The 22,915-nt window shown below is 38.7% G+C and overlaps 1 long non-coding RNA gene across 1 annotated transcript in view; it reads left to right on the top strand.

Annotated features, from left to right (window-relative positions):
* Positions 1–22,915, top strand: part of LOC147829603 (uncharacterized) — a 96,125-nt gene that overhangs the window by 18,189 nt on the left and 55,021 nt on the right. Inside the window, exon 2 of the long non-coding RNA XR_015448624.1 lies at positions 6,165–6,282. This is a non-coding gene — a long non-coding RNA (uncharacterized LOC147829603). The remainder of the gene's footprint in view (positions 1–6,164; positions 6,283–22,915) is intronic.

The raw sequence follows: 22,915 nt of genomic DNA, 5'->3' as shown, positions 1-22,915 counted from the left end.
TTGAATCCAGGGGTGCTCTGCCACATAGCTTCGTCCCTAGTCATGTGTGCTTTTTTTTTTTTTTTTGATACCAGGGATCGAACTCAGGTCCTTGTGCTTGTGCAGCAGGCGGCGAAATGTTTGTTTGTTTTTTGAGACAGGATATACCAGGCTGGCCTTAAATTCACTATGTAGCCCAGGCTGCCTTCAAACTCATAGCAATCCTCCTGCCTCGGCCTCCCAAATGCTGGGATTACAGATGTGCACCTCCACCCCCAGCATGACGTATCTCTTTTCTCTGAACACAGTTTTCCTTTTCACAGCTTTGTTCCCTTTCTTATTTCATTCCCTTGAAAACAAACAAACTACCCTTTTCCCCTTTGGCAATTCATTTGCTTCTTCAGTTCCAAACCCAAACTTCAGCACCACTAGGAAAAGAAGTCCTCTTCAGATTCCAAATCAGGAGCTCAGGGGACATAGCAGAGCAATAGTGATAGTGCTTATTTATTTTTAAATAAAAATTTTGCTTTTTCCTGTAGTTCTGGAGATTGAACCCATGACCTTGTGTATTCTAGGCTGTTAAACTAGCTACATCTCAACCTGCTATGAATATGTTATTTAAAGCAATGAGCTGGAGGGGTAATTATAGAGGAACAAACCAAAGCAACCTCCAAAAATTCAGAAACCAGGAGGGGCCTAGCACGATCTAAAAAGGATGAGGTAGGACAAAAGCCAGTGTGGTGTGATGGAAGCCAAGTACAGAAAGTGCTGCAGTAAGGAGGGAGTGGCCATCAGTGCCAAGAGCCTGCTGAGAGCTTGAGATGAGGACTAGGGATTGACCACTGACCACTGAGGTGACATCACTGAAGTCACTGTGACCTCCACAGGTGTGTTTTCAGTTGAGCAATGGGGCAAATGTTGATTGGATTGCCTCCAAGAGATAGGCAGAAATGAGGAAGTAGATGCTTGTTGGATGGGTGAAGATTGGATAAATGAAAAAAATTATGGCTTAGAGAGGATTCTATGACTTGCCCAGGAACTAAAACAGATCCATGAGTTATTTTGGACTCTTAGAGAAAAATTCCCAAGTAGAAACAAGGATGTTTCTTAAGATTTGCAAAGATTTTCTTAAGGGACAAGGGAATTCAGAGTAGGATTTCCCGTGCAATAGGATTCGTCTAGGGAGAGTTCTGTGTGAGTTCTACTGTGCTTGTATTTTTCTCTCCTTTGTGCAGGGTTTCTCAGAGGGGACCCCAAGGAATAGGAGCCTCAGGGAAGAAATGTCACTACAGGGTCTTAGTGTAGGATTTTCAGAGACCATTTCCTAACAGCAGTGGCTAGTGTGTGGGGCTGCCGAGAACCTGAGTTAGCCAGCCTCTCATTGCTGTGAGAAATACCTGTCAGAGTGGTGTGACAGAGGAAAACTGGGCATTTCATGGTGGCCAGGAAGCAGAGTGAAAGCTAGAGAGAGGGAGGGGCTGGGGACAAGATGTTCTCTTCAGAGGCATGTCCCTGGAGACCTGCTCTGTCCAACAGGGCCCTACCTGCTAACAGTCCATCCAGCTATAACTCGTCCATGGATTAATCCAGTCACCATCCTGTGCCTCACCTCTGAACATTGCTCCATTGGGAATCAAGCCCTCAATCCATGAGTCTTTGGGGACACTTCCTACTGAAACCACAACAGAAGCCTATAAGGCTGGCACTCATCCTTTTTGGTTGCTGGGCAACACCATATCTGACTAGTCAGGAAGAGGTGAACAGGAAAAACCTGACCCACCCAACAGTGTGTATTTGAAAATGCTGTACTTTGAAATATCTATATAAAATTTTTATAGTTAAATAATAATGGAGAAGAGCTAAGTGGCCATCTAAATTTGATGAATAAGTTGTCTGTTCTTAATTGTTAATCCTTAGAATACAAGAGCTTGAGTTACAAAGACTATAAACCTTGGGTAGAACAAACCAAAGCTTTGATTTTGTGCTACTCCCTATGTGATATTCCTCAAGGAGTCAGTTTCCAAAGGTGCTTTGGTACAGTTCCCCTATAGAATGTGTTTTTACTTACTTGATTGTGGGCAATACATTTCCCTTTACAGAATCATTTGTGATGATGTCTGGGACCTGGGTTGTGAAATAGAACCAGCCATAGGGTAATTGAAGAATCTCCTACTGTGCCATTTTTTCTATAGTTCTCTAAATGCATCATGTCCTCTTCTTGTGCCTTTGTATTCTGTTCCCTATGCCTGGAATACCCAAATCCTCTTGCTGGAGTGCTCATCTCTGGAAGCACCTCTGGAAAAGATCAAGTCAGATCACCTCTCCAGGCTCCTCAAACCATTCTTGTGCATAACTCCATTTCTGCACCTACCACAATCACCTACCATTGTTTAATCTGTCTCCCTCACTGGCCTGTGAGTTTCTTGAGTCTGTGACTGCTTTTTGCCTTATATCCAGTTCTATCCTCTGGATCAAGAATAATAGTGCTTCTATATTTTGGGCACACAATCCCTGTTTATGGGATGGAACCATGAGTATTTGAGAGTGTAAATGAATGAATGAATGAGTGAGGAAATGAATATATGAAAAGATTTAAAAACTTCACCATCTCAAATTGAAGCTAATAAAAGAGTGAGAGTGTCAATGACTCCACATATATGTGGAATTTGTGTATATAATGGTACTTTCCTAGTGCAACTGAGATGCAGCCAGCATAACAAACATGAAGAGGAGAAGATACACACAGCTGAGTTGTGATGTGTGTGTGCAAGATGGTGTGAACTTGCTGATGAAGAGCAGAACTGGGGACTGGGAATGTAGCTCAGCGGTATAACACCTGGTCGGCAAGAGCAAGTCCCTGAGTTTGATTCCTGGTACACCCCCCCTCCCAAAAAAGAAAAAAAGAGCAGAGCTGGGTAGTAGGAACTGATTGGCTCAAATCTAGATTTGTGAGAGAGATTTAACTTGAGGTTTAACATGAACATTTTGGTCTTTGTTATTCCTCTTAAGCAATATATTTTTAACTTTAAAATTTAAGGGCAGAATACACCTTAATAAACATGTTTACCTAAAGTATGGTTTCATTGTTAATAAGAAATGAAAAACCAGCTATGACACCTCTAAAATGGAAGTTACATTGAAGCAGTCATTTCATTGCCAACTCCTTTGGTTTCTTTCATGTCTAATTTAGAAAATGATAATAGCCCTTACTAGTATTTATGTTATAAGAAGTGTTGTTACTGGAAATGAGAGAGTCTAAACAGTTAGGGTGTCTTTGAAAGACAAGCATTATACACAAACGAGGTATTATTATTTAGTTTCTCCTCAGTACCCTTAAATGAGAATTAGATGAAAATTCTTCTGTAAGGAATATCCAACTGGTAAATAATTATTAACTTGAGTGAAAAGAAAAAAAAATACCCCCTCTGAAAACTTGGTTTGCACAGCTCAGCCTGTCTGTGCACAAAGCAAAAATACTGAGTTTCTGTGTGATGTTTACCATTGTTCTTTCTCTCCTCTCTGCTCTAATCACAAACTAAAGACAGTTGAGCCTTTTGGTCAGGCACAGTGTACATTTTAAAGAACCCAGATATCCTGGAAGGATTACATTGTAGAAATGTTTCCCCTCATCAAGCCATGCAGCTAGCTTTCTTATTGACGTAGGACCTCGAGAGAGATATTGGTCTCAGTTTACAATCTTGGCTCTTAGGAGAGGGAGAGCCATTCTAGGACCTTTTCAGGTGAGTTACCCCCATGACTGTGTGCACTCATGAGCAAATCCCAGGCCAGAGCTTTTCTGTCTTCTTCTTGGAGTATAGCAACACTTGGCAGGAGAGGGAGGTTGTGGAAATAAGGTTTGAGGGATTGTTGTAAGTTTAGAAACCTTTACTTTGTATCACGAGGACCTGAGAACTGAACAATGCTCTGGGAGCAGCAGGTAAGAGCTAGTGGTGATGTAGCTATCTGTACAGTGCAATTGTGTCTGGCCTATGTGTGTGTGTGTGTGTGTGTGTGTGTGTGTGTATATAATAGCTTCTGCTCATCTCCATATCTTCGGTCCCTGTTCTTGCACTGCCCCCTGGCCCTCCCCTCTTGTCCAAACCCCTTACAGTGTCCATTCATTATGTCTTGGCTCACCTTCACTCTCCTGGACCAACCTTCAGCATTGCTTGCAGTTATGGTCATCTGTTTTCCACCTGACCCATTTATTTTGGCTTCTGGATTTGCTCACAGAGAGGCTCCCTGCTTGCATAGCTGACTGGCCAGCTGTGGGGCCAGCTGCCTGTTCTAAACTCCAAGGTGACCAAATTCCTCTCCCCTCTCTCCAGCTGCCCTCATCACATGAGCTGTGACAATAGGTGAGAGATAATGACAGTGTGAGAATTGTCTGACCAGATTTGACCATATGTAGGTCATTTCATTGGTGGACTGTTCAGAGAGGTTGGTCATACTTTCGTGCATCACAGTGGCCTTGGTCCAGGAGCCTGTGTGACCCTCAGAGACCTAAAAGGAGAACATAAGAGGCAGATTTGGTTTACTTTACAGTTTTAGTCAAGTCCAGCACTGATTGTTGGAGCACTGTCCAGTGCACAGGCCATGTCTGCCCAGAGCATCACCATGGAGTCAACAGAGCTAATACAAAGGAGGTAACAGATCTTAAAAGATCCTTTAACATGGTGCTTTATGAGAACCCAGTTTCCTTGCTCTTTGGAAGAAGGTCTAGGGATTATGTTTTTCTCCATTTTTAAGGCAAATTTTTATTAATATTCATTGGTTCCAGTCATTCCTCAACTCACGGTGATCTGACTACCTCCACTGGCCCAGCTCCTTGCCAAACTGGTCAGATATCCCTTGGTGCTTCTCAGTCTTCTTTACTTGATCTTTTGGCAGCATTTGCCTTTGCTAGTCACAATTTTTTTCCCCTTGTCCTCTGTGATAACTCACACTCATTGTCTCCCACTGGCTGTACCTTCCCACTTTGTTTCTCAGGGATCCGTTCTCTGTCCATTCTTTGAGTGCTGATGTTCCCCTGGATTTTCTTCTGGGTTCTTTTCTCTTCCAAGACACACCACCCCCAGGTATCTTAGTCATCCCCATAAATTGCATTGTTCTCTGTTGTGCTGATGATTCCTAAACTTGAATCTTCAAACCTCCAGATCTACTGCTTACTGCTGCTCTGTAAATGTTTCCCAGGCATTAAAAGCAGACACAGCCAAGGCTGAGCATGTCACTATCTCCCCCACATCTCTTCTGTCTTGTATTCATATTTCTGCCTTCTTAGTGAGTGATATTACCACCCACGCTGTTGTCCAAGCCTGAAATCTGATTCCCAGCCTTGACTGCTCCCTCTTCAGAGCTCCAGCATATAATCAGTCACACATCTCAGTAGATTCTCCCTCCCCTGTAACATAGCTTGTAAATTTCTGCATATTTGGTGCTTTTCACCTTTTCAGTCTCATTTCTGACCACTCTGGCTGATCCTCTCTGAACTGCTTTCAGGACCCAGATGCTCAGAATGCAGAATCATTTCTGTAACTTCCCAAATGTGCACATACTGTGCCCTCCAGCAGAAACAGACTTCCCATCTCTTTGAAGGACTAACTCTTTCACATCTCATAAGTCTCTGCAAAGAAGTCACTAACTTCCCATTTTCCTCCTTTTCTGTTCATAACACATTACTTCCACAGAGCTGACCATATTTACCCCATTTATCTTTGTATTCCTAGCACTAACAAAGTACATGGCACAAAATAGATGTCTGATGAATGAATGGATATTTTCCAATCAAAGGGTACAGTTATTTTTTTGGTACCAGGGATTATTATTTATTATTATTTATTTATTATTATTTTTATGGTACCAGGGATTAAATCCAGGGCCTTAGCACTGAACTACATTGCCAGCCTGTTTGTGTATTTTATTTTCGAAACAGGATCTCACTAAGTGGCCTAGGCTGAGCTCAAACTCATGATCTTCCTACCTCTGCCTTTCAGAGTGCTGGTATCACAGGTATGCACCATACCCTGCCAAGTAGTCTTTTACTGAACAAAAACTTATCAAGTCCCTATAACATCAAAGGGGTTTAAAGATTAAAAATATTTAGAGCAATCTACCAACATTAGAATCACAAACAGAGAGTTAATAGAGACAATTCCCAATCTGTCCTTTGTGGACTTCTTTTTCAGAATTCAATGCCCAGACTCTGAACAGTGTTTTGGTGTCACCCACACATGCATTCCTCCTGACTCTCCAGAAGCTACTGGACTCATAACTCATACCTGAGACCATGAGAATTGGAATAAAGTAAGTGGTAGCTTTTCAGCTTTTTGTCCATTATTTTTTCAAGCATATACTGTACCTGTAGAACAATACTTTAAAAATTCTCCTCTGGAATCTTTCTGATATGTGACTGCTTCCTGGAAACTCAAGATGTTCTTACAGTGTTTGAATATCCTATGGGTATGAAGAAATGGGAAGTCTCCTGAGGAATTACATCCTTTCAGATTTTCATTTTTGTTTCATGACTAATTAAATTCTTTATCCTTACTCTATTGATTTTTTTCTAATATGACACCACATAAGGAAAAAGGGATTTTGAGAAATTGGAAAGACTTCCTGCCTGTGTTACTCAGCTTTCCATCACCGTGATAAAATACCTGAGATTAACATCTTAAAGGAGGAAAGATTTATTTTGGCTCACAGTTTCAGAGGTTTCAGTCCATGTTCAGCTGGTTTCATTGCTTTAAGGCCTGTGGTGAGGCAGAAACTTCAGGGAATGACAGAGGAAAGTTGCTCACTTCAGGAAACAGAGAGGGAGTAAGAGCCACAGAGAGACAGAGGAAGAGGCCGGGGACATGATATACCCCTCAAAGCCACTCCTCCACTGACATACTTCCTCTAACGGGGCACCACCTCTTAATAGCTGATTCAGAGATGAGCTCATTATGGATTAATTCATTAATGAGCTTAGCACCCACATGATCCAATTACTTTTCTAGGCCCTAGCTCTGAACATTGCTGCACTAGGGATCAATCCCTGAATATATGAATGTTTGGGGAACACTTCATATTTAAACCATAGCATTGCCCACTTTTGGGCATGTTTTAGTCAGATACACACCAAGACTGTAGGACATGAGCAGTGCAATCAAACTTTTTTTTTTTTTTGGTGGCTGCACTGAGGAGTGGACCCATGGCCTTCACACTGAGCTATATCTCCAGCCCTTTTTATTTTATTTTTGAGATAGGTTTCTGCTAAGTCACTAAATTGCCCAGGCTGGGGTCAAACTTGTGATCCTCCTTCTCCTTCCAGAGAGCTAGGATTACAGGCATCTGCCACCCACCATACCTGGCTTCAAACCGAAATCAGCTCTGCATTAGCCACTTGACCTATGCACAGCCCTTTCCTCCGTCTTCACTGTCAGACTTCTGGAGCCTCTTGCTTTTGTTTTTCATAACATTTAACGTTATTTACTTCTTATTTTTTTATTGTCTATCTCCCCTTCTCAAATGTAAGCTTCACAAGGACAGGGGTTTGGTTTTGTTCAGCACTATGTGTTCTGCACTTGGAACCGTACTTAGAAGACAATAAATATTTGTTGATTGAATGAATGATAGCTTTTAAAAGTTGTTTTGTTTTTAAGAGGCTAATGCACGCTGAGGTCTCTAAAGATCTAATTCACTGTGAATTTGATACAGGTCCCCTGTAACACTTTTTTGGTGACTGAGATGATAACATTGATGGACATGACCAATAAGTGTACGAGTGATACACAACCAGAAAGACAACAAATAAATTGGAGGATACAATTGGGATTCCCTCCTCACAAATCCTAACAAAATGTAATAGTGAATCATATCTAACAATATAAAGCTGATGAGCACAAATATAAAGTACTGAAAGATCCTCAAATTCAATTATACAAGTACAGGGTGGAGGCGTAATGGCTTACCACTGCACACGTCAGGAAGAGTGAGTCTCCTGTTGATTGTGAGTGGATGATGACTCAACACAGCGTGATGTTGCTTCCAAAAAAATCCATCTTTTGTATTATTAGAAATACAGTGTTCAAGAGGGAAACTAGTTCTCTAGTACTCATTGGTGATCTGACCACATCTGCTCTGGTTTATCAATTCTGAGCTTCACACATTCAGAGACACTGATGAACAGATTATTCAAGAAGAGTGAATAGATAATAAAGGAGCTGATGGCTGGGGATTTAGCTCAGCAGTTCTATCACCTGCCTCGATAATAAAGGACCTGGTCAAGTGTTATTTAGAAATAGCAAAAGGATCTAAGGTTATATGTGGGTGTGTAGGGGCAGGGTGACAACTAGCAGATACAGCTGCCTTCTGAAGTTGAGAAATCCTGCACTGGAAAGATTAGATTTATTCTGGATAATCCCAAATGATGAATTGAGGACCAATGAGTAGAAGTTGTAAGCATGTATATTTCAACCCTCTAGAATGTATCAACAATTCTATTTACCTAGCAACCAAATGGACAACCACAGGAGGTGATAAATGTCCTGACTCTGATGGGATGATGTCCAAAAGTTAAGCAGACATGTCCCATTTGGTGTGTGAATTTATACTGAAGTTCAAACACTGGGGTAAAGGAATAGGGTGAGGAAGGTTAATCAAAATAGCAAGCATATTTTGTGTATTTATTACATGGCAAGTACCTTAAAAAGTGATTTTCATTTCTAATAAATCAACTCTACTACCTCCATTTTACAGATGAGAAAATCAAGACCTGGGGAGATTTAAGTAATTTTTCCAAGGTCTTACACCTGGTGCAAACCAGCTCAAGGATTTGAACCCAGGCAATCAGATTTTTTTTACATTAATTATTATTATATAAGGACCTTTACTTCTAGAAAACTATTCTTTTCTACTCTGAGAGTCTCTAACTCTAAAGAAGTAATCAAATTCACAAGTTTATTATCTCAAAGTGTAGATGATTCTGTAGCAAATAGCTTTCTTCTCTATCTTGTATGCAGGGACTAAATTCATCTGGGTATCTGTCACTGGTGATGCTGTAGCTGGGAGCTCAGCTTGGATCAGGCACATAGTAGGTGCTCAGTAATTATTTGTTAAGTAAAAAGAATAGACAAATGCAATCACATAAGATTGGCTGCATCTGAAATGGCAGAATCTCAATATACTCCACTTTCCCCCCCAAAAAACAAGCACTTTTGAGTTGGTCTTCTGAGGACACCAGGCAAAAGTGATAATGCATCATTCCTGGCAAAAGCCTTGGGAATTCCTGCTCAATCGTTTTGACAATATTCATTTAAACAAATATTTATCGAATACCTGTCCTGTGCTGAGGATGCAGAGGTGAGTCAGAGGGCACACTGTTTTCAGGGCAGAGAGGAAAGGTAAGTAAAAAAAAAAATACTCAGAATACAGTGCGACAAATACTGTACCGGGTATGCATGCATGGCGGGGGGTAATTTTGAGTATTATGGAAATAGAGCAGGAAGGAACTGATTCTATTTGGTTTCTTGATTGAGAGTTCTCAGATACTTGAGTGACTTCTACATATGTTCTCTTATTTGAGTTTATTCTGTCTTTCTAAAGACCATGTGGGATTGTGATATTTTCTTGCACTGAAGATAAAAGTGGGCAGGTTAAGTGAGATACACTGTCTACCAATAGTTGCTAACATTCCCAGAGCACTTAGGATCCCTGAGGTTCTGTAAACCCTCTCTGGCTTTTAAGTATCACAGAAGTTCTATAAGGTAGATTTTCATATCATCGCCATTTTACAAATGAGACAACTGAGGCACAAGTTTTCAATAACTTGCTGGAAGTCTCATAGCTGGAAGCAGAAAACTATAGTTGGCATCCATGCAGTCTGCCCTTACAAACACATACTCACCCCCTGCACTAAATTGATCCAGGAAGAGCTGTAGCCTGCACACTTGTACTCTGGACTCCAAATTCAGTTTTCTTGCAAGTGACCTTGCTCTTTAGCAGATGTTGCATCCAGATGAGAAGAAATGGTATTATGGGTACACAGAGTGTTATACAGGCAGTGCGTGCATGGGGTTTTGGGAGCAGTATGGTGAAATATAGAATATACATTAACATAAGGCTGACAAGCATCACTGCACATGCTTTAGACTTTCTGTGTTCTAGGTTTGCAGGACTTTTCACGGCAGCCAGAATTTAGCCTCTTGTTCTCCAGGACAGTGGTCTGGGTTCAAGGGGATATGACTTACAGAAACTGGCCAACAACACTTACCCTGCAGCCTCTTGAAATTTAGTTTAAATTTTTCTAAAGAGAAGACAAGATGTAAAACATTAGGAATGAAACAAGTTAAATGCAATACCTTGTAAATTAGCAAGAATAGAGATAGAGCAAGGCAGAAATAAATCACAAATTGCTTAAATTGTCCAATCTTTCTCTCTACAAAAAAAACTCTTGAATTGAAAAGTAGTTCAATCCAATATTATTGTGCCTTCATAATTAAGTTGGTTTGGCTCTGTGGCAAATCTAACCAAGAAAGAATTGGTTATTAAAATGAATGAAGTAGATTACCCCTTCCTCAATAATTACTGCTTATGCTAATATGGAGTTGACCTATATGATCAAAGCAATTGTGTTTTTGAGATACCCATCTCCCATAATTTTTGGAGATGTGGTAATTTTAAAATCAGCTGCAGGCCAGGATTTCTGTGGTAGGTAGTAGGGCAGAAAAGGTCAATGTTCGTTGGCATTCTTTCCTTCAAAGTAGATGGAGTTTTGGAGTTGTTTAGTTTTCAGTGTTTTATTTTGTCATTTATGGAGACTTAGATATTCAACTGATTATCTTGGCCTTTGTGTTTATGGATTTTTATTTTCTTGGCTTTGGATCACTGGAAACATTTGTTTTGCTGGTCACAGGAGAGTTAGTTTTGTCATGTTTTATTTTTGTTGCTCCTATTTATTTCTAATATCCTTTAGTTCAAGTTTGCTTTCAAGTGTCATGTAACCTGTCTCTATGTATCCACAAATAAAATATTTCTAGTACTAACTCTGGTAAAACTTTATAGGAATCACTAATGTGATGCCCACTGAATACTCACGAAGGTGATTCTACAGTATAGTAACTAGAACAAATGTATGTTTCAGAAATTATGTTTGAAGTTTATCATTGGACTTAGCATTTAATATGTGAAATTTCAAGTTTCTTAGATCAATTATTTTTTCAGTTACAAGTAGCCATATTCTTAAAATCATATTTTTATTTCATCAATAAAAATTGGAAAGTTCTTTTCTCACATATTCCATTCTTTAAGCCAGAAGGTAAATTGTTTTCAAAAACCACATCCCAAACACAGAGTTTTTCATAGAGCTAAGAGCAAATGAATAGAATGGGTTCTATTGGCATTTAGGATGCACGTCTAATTAGACCTCTCAGTATTTCAAACATATAATTTACTGAAGTTGAGGTTTTTAATTCCAAACTTCGAGTCCACTGGGATGAAACAAGTGACCTTTGTTGGAAATATGTCAAGAATCAACTTTCTCAGACTGACCTTTAGTTTGTTCATTGTCAAATCAAAATATTGTCTATTCCCAGACTTCAACATGTATAAACCTTTTTTTAATTTGTTAAAAGATCCAGGCTAAAGACTGGCCCAATCTGTCCTATGGAAAACAGACTGCCCTTGCCCTCCTCTTTGATGTCTTCTGTTGCATTCTGCATGAATGCACACCCTCCTCACTGACTCCATCTTTGCTCCGCTACTGAATCATCTTATACCACTGGCACATCTTCCAGGGTATAGAGGAGTGGGATACCATGGTTTTGTTCCAGATAGCTAGATATTAGCCTTTGAACTGATATCACACGCTTTCCAGTACAAGGCTGAGTTTGAGACACCAAGGAGTACAAATGTTCTTTGGCTATTGTCCATAATTTAAGAGTAGTAACTCAAGACTTTGAATAACTAGGTTATGTGTGACCTTGAACAAGCAACTTAACCTCTTTCTATAATAACTATTTCACAAGGTTATTATACTAAAATAAATGTTTCCAATTGTATATGAGAATAAGCACAAAAGTTGAACCGTAGTTGCAAATGTAGACTGAATTTATGTGAAACATGTAATAATCCATGAGAATTCAGATGACCAAAGGAATTCAGATCCACATTATCTGCTGCTAGCCATTTGTTAAGTCAGAAAGTGTCACTTTTAAATGAATAACTACATCTACCTATGACTTTGTTTTGAAGTCAATGTTCAGAAAAAAAGGTACTTCAATGAAAGTCCTTTAATATGTTTCATGACATATTTCATAATTAGTTAATTAAGGAGCAAATAATGTGAACAAAAGGAAGAAGAAAAATTAGATAAATAAATTGTCTATTTCAAAATAACAAAGAGGAACAGATATCCGATTATGGAACATTCAGATGATAATATAATTTTATATATAATTATAAAATATGCTTCTTTTATATTTGGTTTTGAAAAATTGTATTAATCTTGAAGGACTGATTTTAAAAGATGAATTGAATGACTAACCATCCAGTACTTTGTACTAGCTATCAATATACTAACAATAGCCATTAACTATTTTGGGGGTTTTTTTTTTTCACTGGGGATCAAACTCAGGACCTTGCACTTGTGAGCCAGGCATGGTGCCACTGAGCTAAATCCCCGGCCCTATTTTTGCTTTTATTTCTGCTGTCATGGCCTACATTTATTTCTGTGATACAAAAAGAGTGATTTAGTTGGATAACTGCTTACTCTTGCTGCCTATCAGAAAGTAGGGAAGAGAAGCATTCCCCTGTCTGGTCCTCTGAACTTGAAAAAAGTACTCTCCCAAATTGTCAGGAACTAACATTGCAGTAAAATTACAAAATTTTGCTAAAAAATCTTTTCTCATCTCTGAGTTATTTGACTGAAATCTGTGCTTGGATTTCAGCACAAAGGTGATTTTAGAGGAGAAAGTGCCAAACTGGATCTGTCAGTGAGAAAAAAATTAACTGTTGTTTACTGCTAAGCTATAAATTTAAGATTATCCTGTTACATCAAATGACAGAATTTCCAGACCTCAAACTTTACTTTAGAGCTATATTTTCATAAACTATTATCTGTAGTCACTCAAAATGAAATATAATTAAATATTAAGTGACTCACCTTATCCAATTATACTTCAAAAGTACAGTTATTCATTGCATCAGAAGTGAATTATAGTTGAGGGCCAGGGATTTAGCTCAGTGGTTTCACCACCTGCTGCGCAAGTGCAAGGACCCAAGTTCAATCCCCAGTACCAAAAAAACAAAACAAAACAAAACAAAAAGAAGTGAATTATAGTTGAATTGAGAAATGATATGCAAACAAAATATGAGTCTTTTTCCTGATTGTAAAGAATACATGTGGGGCTCCATGTAGCTTAATAGTAGAGCATGTGCCTAGCACATATGAGGTCTTGGGTTCGATCCCCAGCACCAAGGGAAAAAAACCGGAATGCATGTGGAGTATAAGAGGTATATAGAATATATAATAGGGTAAAAGGAGAAAATTAAAAATCACCAAATCACCCATAATTTTATTACACAGAAATTATCACCATGAACATTTTGTTATATATAATGGGCCTTTATACAATACACATATACAGATATATGTATACACACATACACCCCAAAATACTCATGTAAAAATTTATATGAATGTTTTATTATAGAAAATTTAAAACAAACCAAACTTGACAGAAAGCACGATGAACCCCATGTGGCCACCAACCTATGGCTAGCTCATCAACATCCCCTTCCACTATTCTGCTCTTTGTGGGAGGTGGTACTAGGGATTGAATTTAGGACCTCGCACATGCTAGAGAATTACTCTACCTCTGAGCTACCTCCTCAGCCCAGTTTAGTTATTTTGAAGCAAACTCTAGATATTGTATCATTTCACCCATAAATATTTTAATATGGATCTTTAAAAGGTAAGGACTTTAAAAAACATAATCATAAAAAAACATAAGCATCACATCTAAATTCATTACTAATTCTTTAAAACTGAACTTCAGCATTCAACATTTTAATTGTCTCACAAATGTTCTTTCTCTGTGTCTCTTTTCTCTGTGTGTGGTGTTACTGAATATTGAACCCAAGGTTTTCGTACTGAGCTATATTACCAGTCCACTTTTTATTTTTTATTTTGAGACAAGGTCTCCAAGTTGCCCAGTCTGGGCTTGAACTCACCATCCTCTTTCCTCAGTCTCCCAGAGTGCTGGGATTACAGGTGTGTGCCACCATGCCCAGCCCCTACTTAAGCAGTATAGCTTACTTCTTTGAAGCAGGATTCAAATGAAGCTTACACACTGAGATTCATTGATATATCTCTCTCTCCTCCCCCCACCCTGAGGCAGTGGTGGAGAAGTGCTAGGGTTCAAACCTAGGGCTTTGGTTTTATTAGACAGATGCTCTACCACTAAGCTACACTTTTAAGCTAATATGTCCCATTAATTTCTAATATATAAATCACCACTGGGAATAGGTGTGTAGTTCAGAATGCATGAGGCCTTAGGTTCAGTTCCTCTGCACCTGGATGAAAAGAAAAAAAGAGTCTGAGTGTAGTGATGACCACTTATAGTCCCAGCACTTGGGTGGCCAAGGCAGGAGAATGGCCTGGGCCAAGGAGTTCAGGACCAGACTGGCCACTTGGACAATATAGCAAGAAAAATGAGGGAGAAAAGTAAGCATACCCGTATTAGTAAGATTGGGTATACACCTACATTTATATACATTACACACACATATGCACATATGTATATAAATATGTGTATGAACAATACAAAGATAAATATCACAAAATAATAGTCACCTATAAGATGGGAAGGAAAGGGGATAGGGATAGAAATTAGGCTGCTTTGAATTTACCTTGCTTTATAGATTTGACCTTGGAATCATGTAACCATTTTACATAATTATGAAGATACTTTAAAAAATTTAATTCCTATCTTTTAAGAAAGATATTCTTACTATATACAATTATGACATACAGAGAACTATGTCAAGTGACTTTAAAACACGATAAGCATATGCTTGTAGTCCCAGCACTCAGGGGATTGAGATGGATCACTTGAGCCCAGGAGTTTGAAACCAGTCTGGCCAATGTAGCAAACCCAGTCTCAAAACACAAAACAAAAGAAATTAAACACCATTGGAATTATCCATCCCTAAGTGGATATAAGCTAAGCACAACAACATTTTGAAACAGTTTTTGTAATCATATTGTTGGTGATAGTGTTGATATTGCCATTCTGTGTATATGAGCTAAGCAAATATTATGGGATATTTTAAATTTATCATGTTTAGTGTCTTTGAGAGTCAGGATTCTCAGCATGGGAGGAAGGGAATGTAGACAAAATGGGAAAGATTAAGTATAAACCCTGTGGTCCTGAATTTGAGTTGGAAGTTACTGATATAAACCAATGGTATACTGATATGTATTTAGATATATTTTTCAGCTCTTCTGTTCACCAAAGAGTAAAAAGTAAGCCAGCAGGGACCGGGGATTTAGCTCATTGGTTCCGCCACCTGCCGTGCAAGTGCAAGGACCTAAGTTCGATCCCTGGTACCAAAAAAAAAAAAAAAAAGAAAAAAAAAAGCAAGCCAGCAGAAGTGAGCTCTGGTGTCTATATTATTTTCTAGCTGAGAAAGAAAATTATTTATGCATGAATATATAAATACACATATATTGTAATATATTCATATATTTGATATATGTTTAATATCAATTATTTAGTTGTTCTATTTTCAGTCATTTGGATTGTTTCTATTTCTTTACACTTATATGTAATGCTGCAATTAAGTCTTGGTGTACTTAAGAAACTTGTTTTAAAGAAATAAGTGCACCGAAGTTTGGTTGCAGCATTATATATGTCTAAAGAACTGGAAACAACCTAAATGACCAGAAATAAAAAACTTGCCTTAGTACAGATTTATTCAAGTGGAATTTATCAAAGGTGGTAGGAACATTTTTAAGCTCATGATTAGTATTGTCAAAGTGCCTCTAAAAAGGTTATACCGAGTTACATGCCAGCAGGGTGGGAGAGAATAACTGAGTCCCTGCATTCGGAGTGATATTATGTTTTAGACATTTACACTGACGTGTTTCTGCCAGTCTGATATGTCAGCTAGAATTGCTCTTGTATTTCTTTGTTTACCCCTCTTTGATTTTCCTATAAACTTTAGAGAATTTGCAAATACTATATGGAAAAATTACACTGATATAATATTCTCACATTTACATTATGAATAACTACATGTCAACAAAGACTAGAATGAATTTATCACACTTAATCTGTTATATATAATTAATATTTTCAATTATTAATACTTCACTTATATATCATGAATGTATTAAGGTATGACTTTTATAGCTTTTTGGTAATTTTGGTAGTTACCTTTTGAAATTTCTGGGTTTTTAATTGTAACTTTACCTCTACAGAATCCATTAAATATGAAACTTATTTCCCAGATACAGTTTAGGAAATTAACTAACTTTGTAAACATTGTTTCATATGCACCCTATACATACAATCCCTTACGTGTATTATAAAAGCCCCAAAAAAGTATCTTACAGACATAATCACCCATACTGGAGCTGTGGAGATCTTAAAGTTCATCTGGTCTAACCCTTTCATTTTATACTTTGGAAAACTAAGGCAAAAGGCAGTTATGTAACTTTATTAAAGTCACACAGCTACTTTGTGACAAAAATCCAAATCTGATTCCTGCTGTGTTCTTTCCAGCTTCATAAAATTAGCAAAACTGGAAGGCAATAGCAAAAATAAAAATAATTGTGTTAGGGAAATGGGTTTTGGGAGATCTACCTTTGAAATTCTGTTATATTGGCTTTTTAATAAAACACTTAGAGAAAATGGACCAATGGCTACGTTTTAAAATCAGGAGAAAGAACCCTTCTGTTATTTGGGAAGCTAGAAATAAAACATTAGAAGCATGGGGCTTCTAATACTTAGCAGGGATTTACAGAAATAAAGATAGTATATGAATGGCATATACTATATAGTGATAAAAGGACAGTGAATGTTTAAATTTAAAAATTTTTATTACAGTAAAAGACACATTTCCATTAATCCCCTTCAAAATACTCACCCTCACTTCAAACACACCTATCCCATCATTTTTGCCACTCTCTGAAGCAGTTCTGGAAGTCCTCTTTTGTGAGTGTCTTTACAAAGTGTGATCAAAAATATAGTGGATACGGCTACTGAGTAACATCCAGCTGAAAGGCAAGCTCATAAAAACATTACAGTGTGTCCTCTTTCACCAGATCTGGAGCCCTGTGACTTGCGGCGCTTTCTTAAAGTCAAAATGACCATGAAAAGGAAACATTTGAATCGATTCAGGACAGGACAGAACAACTAAAGACTTAATTCATGAAAGAGGACTTCCAGAACTCCTTCAGAAAGTGGCAAGATTGATGGGATAAGTGTGCCTGAAGTGAAAGGGGAGTATTTTGAGGGGGGATTAATAGAAATACATCTTTTGCTGCAATAATGTTTTTTAAATTGAGCGTATTGTATTTTCTAGTCATTCCTCATATAGCTGTGTGTATTCTTGTACATTGTTGTACTTTATTTGCATTATCTCATTGGATTCTAACAATAATCTCAAGCACAGAAAGATTCTATGACTTGCCCCAATCTCCAGAGTGTCAGACTCAGTATTCGAACCTAGGCAGGAGTAGACATACTGGTCAACTTGAGATTCAGGCCCCAGGTGTCAATTTCATTGTCATTGAAGGTGACTGTGTAATTGTCTGACTCTCCCATCTCTTTCAAAGTTCAAAGGGTCAAAGTTCTACCTTAGAAATCCATTCATTTGAATACTATGATAGAATTTATGATGGAATTTTTAGAGCAAACATTTTAAAAGATAGTTATAAGGGCCGGGGATTTAGCTCAGTGGTTTCACCACCTGCTGCGCAAGCGCAAGGACCCGAGTTTGACCCCTGGTACCAAAAAAAAAGATAGTTATAAGTCCCTCATCAGCTACTTGCTAGCTATGATTTTTTATTCCTCATCTATAACCTGTGCTAAAATGTTTCTCACTCGGTTGTACAAGGAATAAATCAGATAAACTGTATCCATTTTAGTAGAATATCTGACACACAGTGGTCAGTAAATAATTGCTATCTTCAGTACTACTGTCATCATCATCAGTTTAGTAATACTGTCATCAACAACACTATCGTTATTTCTTTTTCTCTCTCTATTGACCTCTTTTTTAATGCAAAAACTTTGGAAAGGATGATACATTACCCAAAGGGCTAGTGATTCAATCATTGTTTTTCTCCTGACAGGAGCAATCAGAGAGGTATTAAAGCACTAGAAAGGAAGGAACCTGTCAATTAGAGCAGAGATTTCCTCCAAACTAGTAGGATAAGTTTATAAAACAGCTCAGTTGAAGTCCACTGGTCTTATTTACATGGGATTTGTAATCTTTGTAAGGATTGCAGAGGACCTGGTGAGGAAAGAGGAAGGCCACTATTAGCAGACGGTGGAGACTGTGTGTCCCTGCCCAAGGACGTCCATGCCCCATGGCCTCCTGTTTATCTGAGCTGCAGTTGTAAAAGTGGGCAAACAATCTTCCACAGACTTTTCTGTTTACTCTGCCTAGAAACAGGCCTTTTGCCATGGAAAAGTTTCTTATTGTACCCGTCAGTACAGGCCACGTATTGCACAATGTGAAAGACATTAAGACTTATTGTGGAGGCTGGGATGTGGCTGTAGTAGAGTACTTGCCTATCATGTGCAAGGCCCGGCAGGTTCAGTACTCCGTCGTGAAACAACACAAAGATGTCTGTTAACCTGTGTACACACTGTGCTTCAAGGCCAGGACTGAGTGCCGTCCCCAAGGTGTCCTTCCACTGTTCACAGAGGCAAGAGGTCTACAGGTAGCTTGGAGTGGCCACCTAAACTTCCCCTTGGAATCCTGGTCCATTCAGGGATGTTAAGGCCACCAGCTTCTCCCTCGGGTCCAAATATTCTTTTATCTTCTATATTTTATTTTACACTTTTCATCATTATGAAAAGGACATAAGCATGGTACAATATAAATGGTGCAAAAGGGTATTCAGTGGTATTCAGTACATCACAGTCCCATCCACAGCCTAGAAATCCCCGTTTGTTCATTTGTCTGTAAGACATGGCGGGGTGCCGGCCACTGTTCTCGGTGCCTTGGAACCAGAGAAGGCCACAAACTAGAGACTTAAGCAAATGATCATTTAAGCTTCAGAGCCATAAGTGCGGCAAACAAATGAGCAAAAGTTGGGAATGGTGAAGAAAGAGAGGGAGGAGCTGCAGTTGGAAAGATGGTTCCCAACAGAAAGAAAGCAAGGACCAGAAAGTTCACTTAGCATGGGTGTGAGGTGAGGCATTTAATTTTCATTTTTAAGCACGTATAAAGGATCTATCAAAGGCCAAGCACTCTTCTGAGCACTTTACATGTGTTAACTTTCAATCCTCACAACAAACCTGGGCACTCTTATCCTCCTTGTAAAGGGGATCTGAGGCACGGAAGGCTTTGGGAAGTTGGTACAAACCGCAAAGCTAGCGAGCAGTGAGACCTGAAATTTCCACTTTGCCCCCTGCTGCCCACAGTAGGGCTGGTGGCAGAAGCAGTGTGCTTCCTCAGGGCAAGGGAGAAATCCATCAGAAAACTCTGAGACATCACACACGTGGATGTTCATCTTCAATAAGTGTGTGTCTTTAGGTTTGTGCTGCCTTAGTATTAACTACCCTTGACACTCAACTTTGAAATAGTTCTCACGGAGAGGAGAGGAAGGTGTGATATTATGTATGCCTTAGTTAAAGATGCTATCTTGGGCCAGGGATTTAGCTCAGTGGTTTTGCCACCTGCTGCGTAAGCGCAAGGACCTGAATTTGATCCCCAGTACCAAAAAAAAAAAAAAAAAAAGATGCTACCTTGTCAAATGATATTTTGGTCATGAGAAATCTCTTCTGTTTTTAAAGTCTTACGACTGTCTGTTCTGGGGCCCTGGTAGTGCTTGTGTACAAGGCCGTGCTTCCTTAAGACAATAGATCAGTTTAACAATTCACTGGTTTGTTAGTATGACCTGGATATCGTGCTCATTGTCACTATCTAGTTCCAGAACACTTCCGTCACCCGACAGAAGCCCCAGACTTGTTAGGATTGACAATTTCTTCTAACTGCAGTCAACCACTTTAAAGATATCTTAACCAGTACTCTGTATTCTGTCTCCATGTATTTGCCCATTGCGAACATTTTATATAAGTGGTATCTTTCAACATATAACATTTTATGACTGATTTCTTTTCCTTAGGATGCATTTTTCAAGATCCATCCATGTTGTAGCATATATCAGTCTTTCATTCCTTTTTATGAAAGAATAATATTCCATTGTGTTCTACCATGTTTTGTTTATCCATTCATTGGCCAATAGATATTTGGGTTGTTTTAATATTTCATCTATTATGAATAATGCTGCTATATATCTTTGTGTGGAAGTATTTGTGTTCACATATGTTTTACAATTCTCTTGGCCATATATCTAGTGGAATACTACATAAATATCACATAATTTTTTTTAATTAAATTCTTTATTGGTACATTGTAGGTATACAACACAATTACATTTCTCATTGGGAACTTGTACCTTTACATAATGCATCTTGGTTCTTGTTTTTTCCCCATTCCTAGCCCTCCCTTCACGCCCTCCACCCTTCCCTATTTACAAAGACTTTATTTCCATTTTTTCCATTTCTTAGCATTTTTCCTTTCCCTTCTTTCCTTTCCCCTGCCCCTCCCACTACCCCTACCCCTTTGGACTTTTCTTCCTATTGTGCGTTATCGATTATTCATTCTAATCATTGGTACATTTTAGGTATACAATATAATGACATTCATCATTGGAAATTTGCACCTTTACATAGTCTCTCTTGGTTCTTATTTTTCACCCTTGGCCAGCCCTCCCTTCAACCTCTCCAGTCCTCCCTATTTACAAAGATTTTCTTCCTATTTTTCCATTTTCTCATATTAATCCCATTCCCTTCTATCCTTTCCCCTAGCCCTCCCACTTCCTTCCCCTTTGCCCCTTTTCTTCCTATTTCACATTACCTATTATACATTTAGTCCTTATTTACACTTTCAGTTTCTCACACCAGAGAAACTATTCAGTATTTATACATGTGTGTCCTATTTATTTCACTTAAGAGTATCACCTCAATGTGCATCCACTTAGCTATCAATGTCTCTAATTTCTCATTTTTCATGGCTGAGTAGTACTCCATTTTATAAAAAGCCACATTTTCTTTATCCAGTCTCCAGTTGATGGGCATTTGGGCTGTTTCCAAGTTTTAGCTATCACAAACTGTGCTGCTATGAACATGGGGGCACATATATCACTGTGGTATGATTCTTTTAATTCTTTGGGGAAGATCCCCAGCAGTGGAATAGCAGGGTCAAATGGGACTTCCAGTCCTAGTTCTTTGAGGTATCTCCATACTGATTTCCACAGTGCTTGCACCAGTCTACACTCCCACCAGCAGTGGAGCAGTGTTCCTCTTTCCCCACAGCCTCGCCAGCATTTGTTATTGGTTGATTTCATGATACTAGCCATTCTTTCTGGAGTGAAGTGGAATCTCAGCATTGTTTTCATTTGCATCTCTTGAATGACCAATGATGTTGAACATTTTTTCATGTATTTATTTGCTATTTCTACTTCTTTGTCTAAGAAATGTCTGTTCATTTCAGATGCCCGTTTTCAGATTGGGTCTTTAAATTTGGGAGGTCTGATCTTTTTAAGTTCTTTATAGATTCGAGATAGTAGACCTTTGTCTGAGGAAGATCAGGTGAAGATTTTTTTCCACATTGTGGGTTGTCTCTTCACACTGCTGGTGGTTTCTCTTGCTGTGCAGAAGTTTTTTAATAAGAAGAGATCCCACTTGTTGATGGTTTGTGCTAGTTCACGGACAACTGAGGTTTTGTTCATAAAATCTTTTCCTACACCGATGTCTTCAAGGGTTCTACCTAACCTCTGTTCCAACTGGTTCAGAGTTTCTATTTTAATATTTAGATCTTTAATCCATTTTGATTTTAGTTTAGTGCATGGTGAGAGATATAGGTCTAGTTTTAATCTTTGGCAAGTTGAAGCCCAATTTTTCCAGCACCATTTATTAAAGAGGCTATCTTTCCTCCAGTGAGGGTGTTTGGCTCCTTTGTCGAAGATGAGATGGCTGAGTGTGTCTGGCGTTGTTTCTGCCTCTTCTAATCTGTTCCACTGGTCCTCAGGTCTGTTTCTTTGGCAGTACCATGCTGTTTTTATCACAGTAGCTTTGTAGTATAGTTGCAGGTTGGGGATTGTGATACCCCCTGCCATGTCTCTGTTACCTAGAATTGCTTTTGCTATTCTGAGTCTCTTCTTGTTCCAAATGAATTTTTGGATTGTTTTCTCAAGGTCCATGAAGTATGCTGCTGGGATCTCAATTGGAATTGCATGAAATCTATATAGCAGTTTTGGAAGTATGGCCATTTTCACTATATTAATCCTTCCTACCCAGGAGCAGAGGATGTCTGTCCATTTTCTGATATCATCTTCAATCGCTCTTTTCAGAGTGCCATAGTTTTCAGAGAAGAGGTCTTTGATTTCTTTCGTTAGGTTGATTCCTAGGTATTTCAGTTTTTTGGATGCTATTGTGAAAGGGATTATTTGCCCTATTTCTCTTTCAGTGAGTCTGTCATTCATACAGAGGAAAGCTATTGATTTTTGTGTGTTGACCTTGTAACCAGCTACTTGACTGAATTTGGTTATTAAGTCTAGAAGACTTTTGGTGGAGTTCTTGGGGTCTTCTATATAGAGTATCATGTCATCTGCAAATAATGACAATTTGACTTCTTCATTTCCTATCTTTATTCC

The sequence above is a fragment of the Heterocephalus glaber genome, unplaced genomic scaffold, assembly GCF_053883595.1.
Source record: "Heterocephalus glaber isolate CG9 unplaced genomic scaffold, H.glaber_assembly_v1.0 deba00000546, whole genome shotgun sequence".
Taxonomy (NCBI): domain Eukaryota; kingdom Metazoa; phylum Chordata; class Mammalia; order Rodentia; family Bathyergidae; genus Heterocephalus; species Heterocephalus glaber.
The sequence above is the reverse complement of the archived record's forward strand: the minus strand, read 5'-3'. Positions and strand labels throughout refer to the sequence as shown.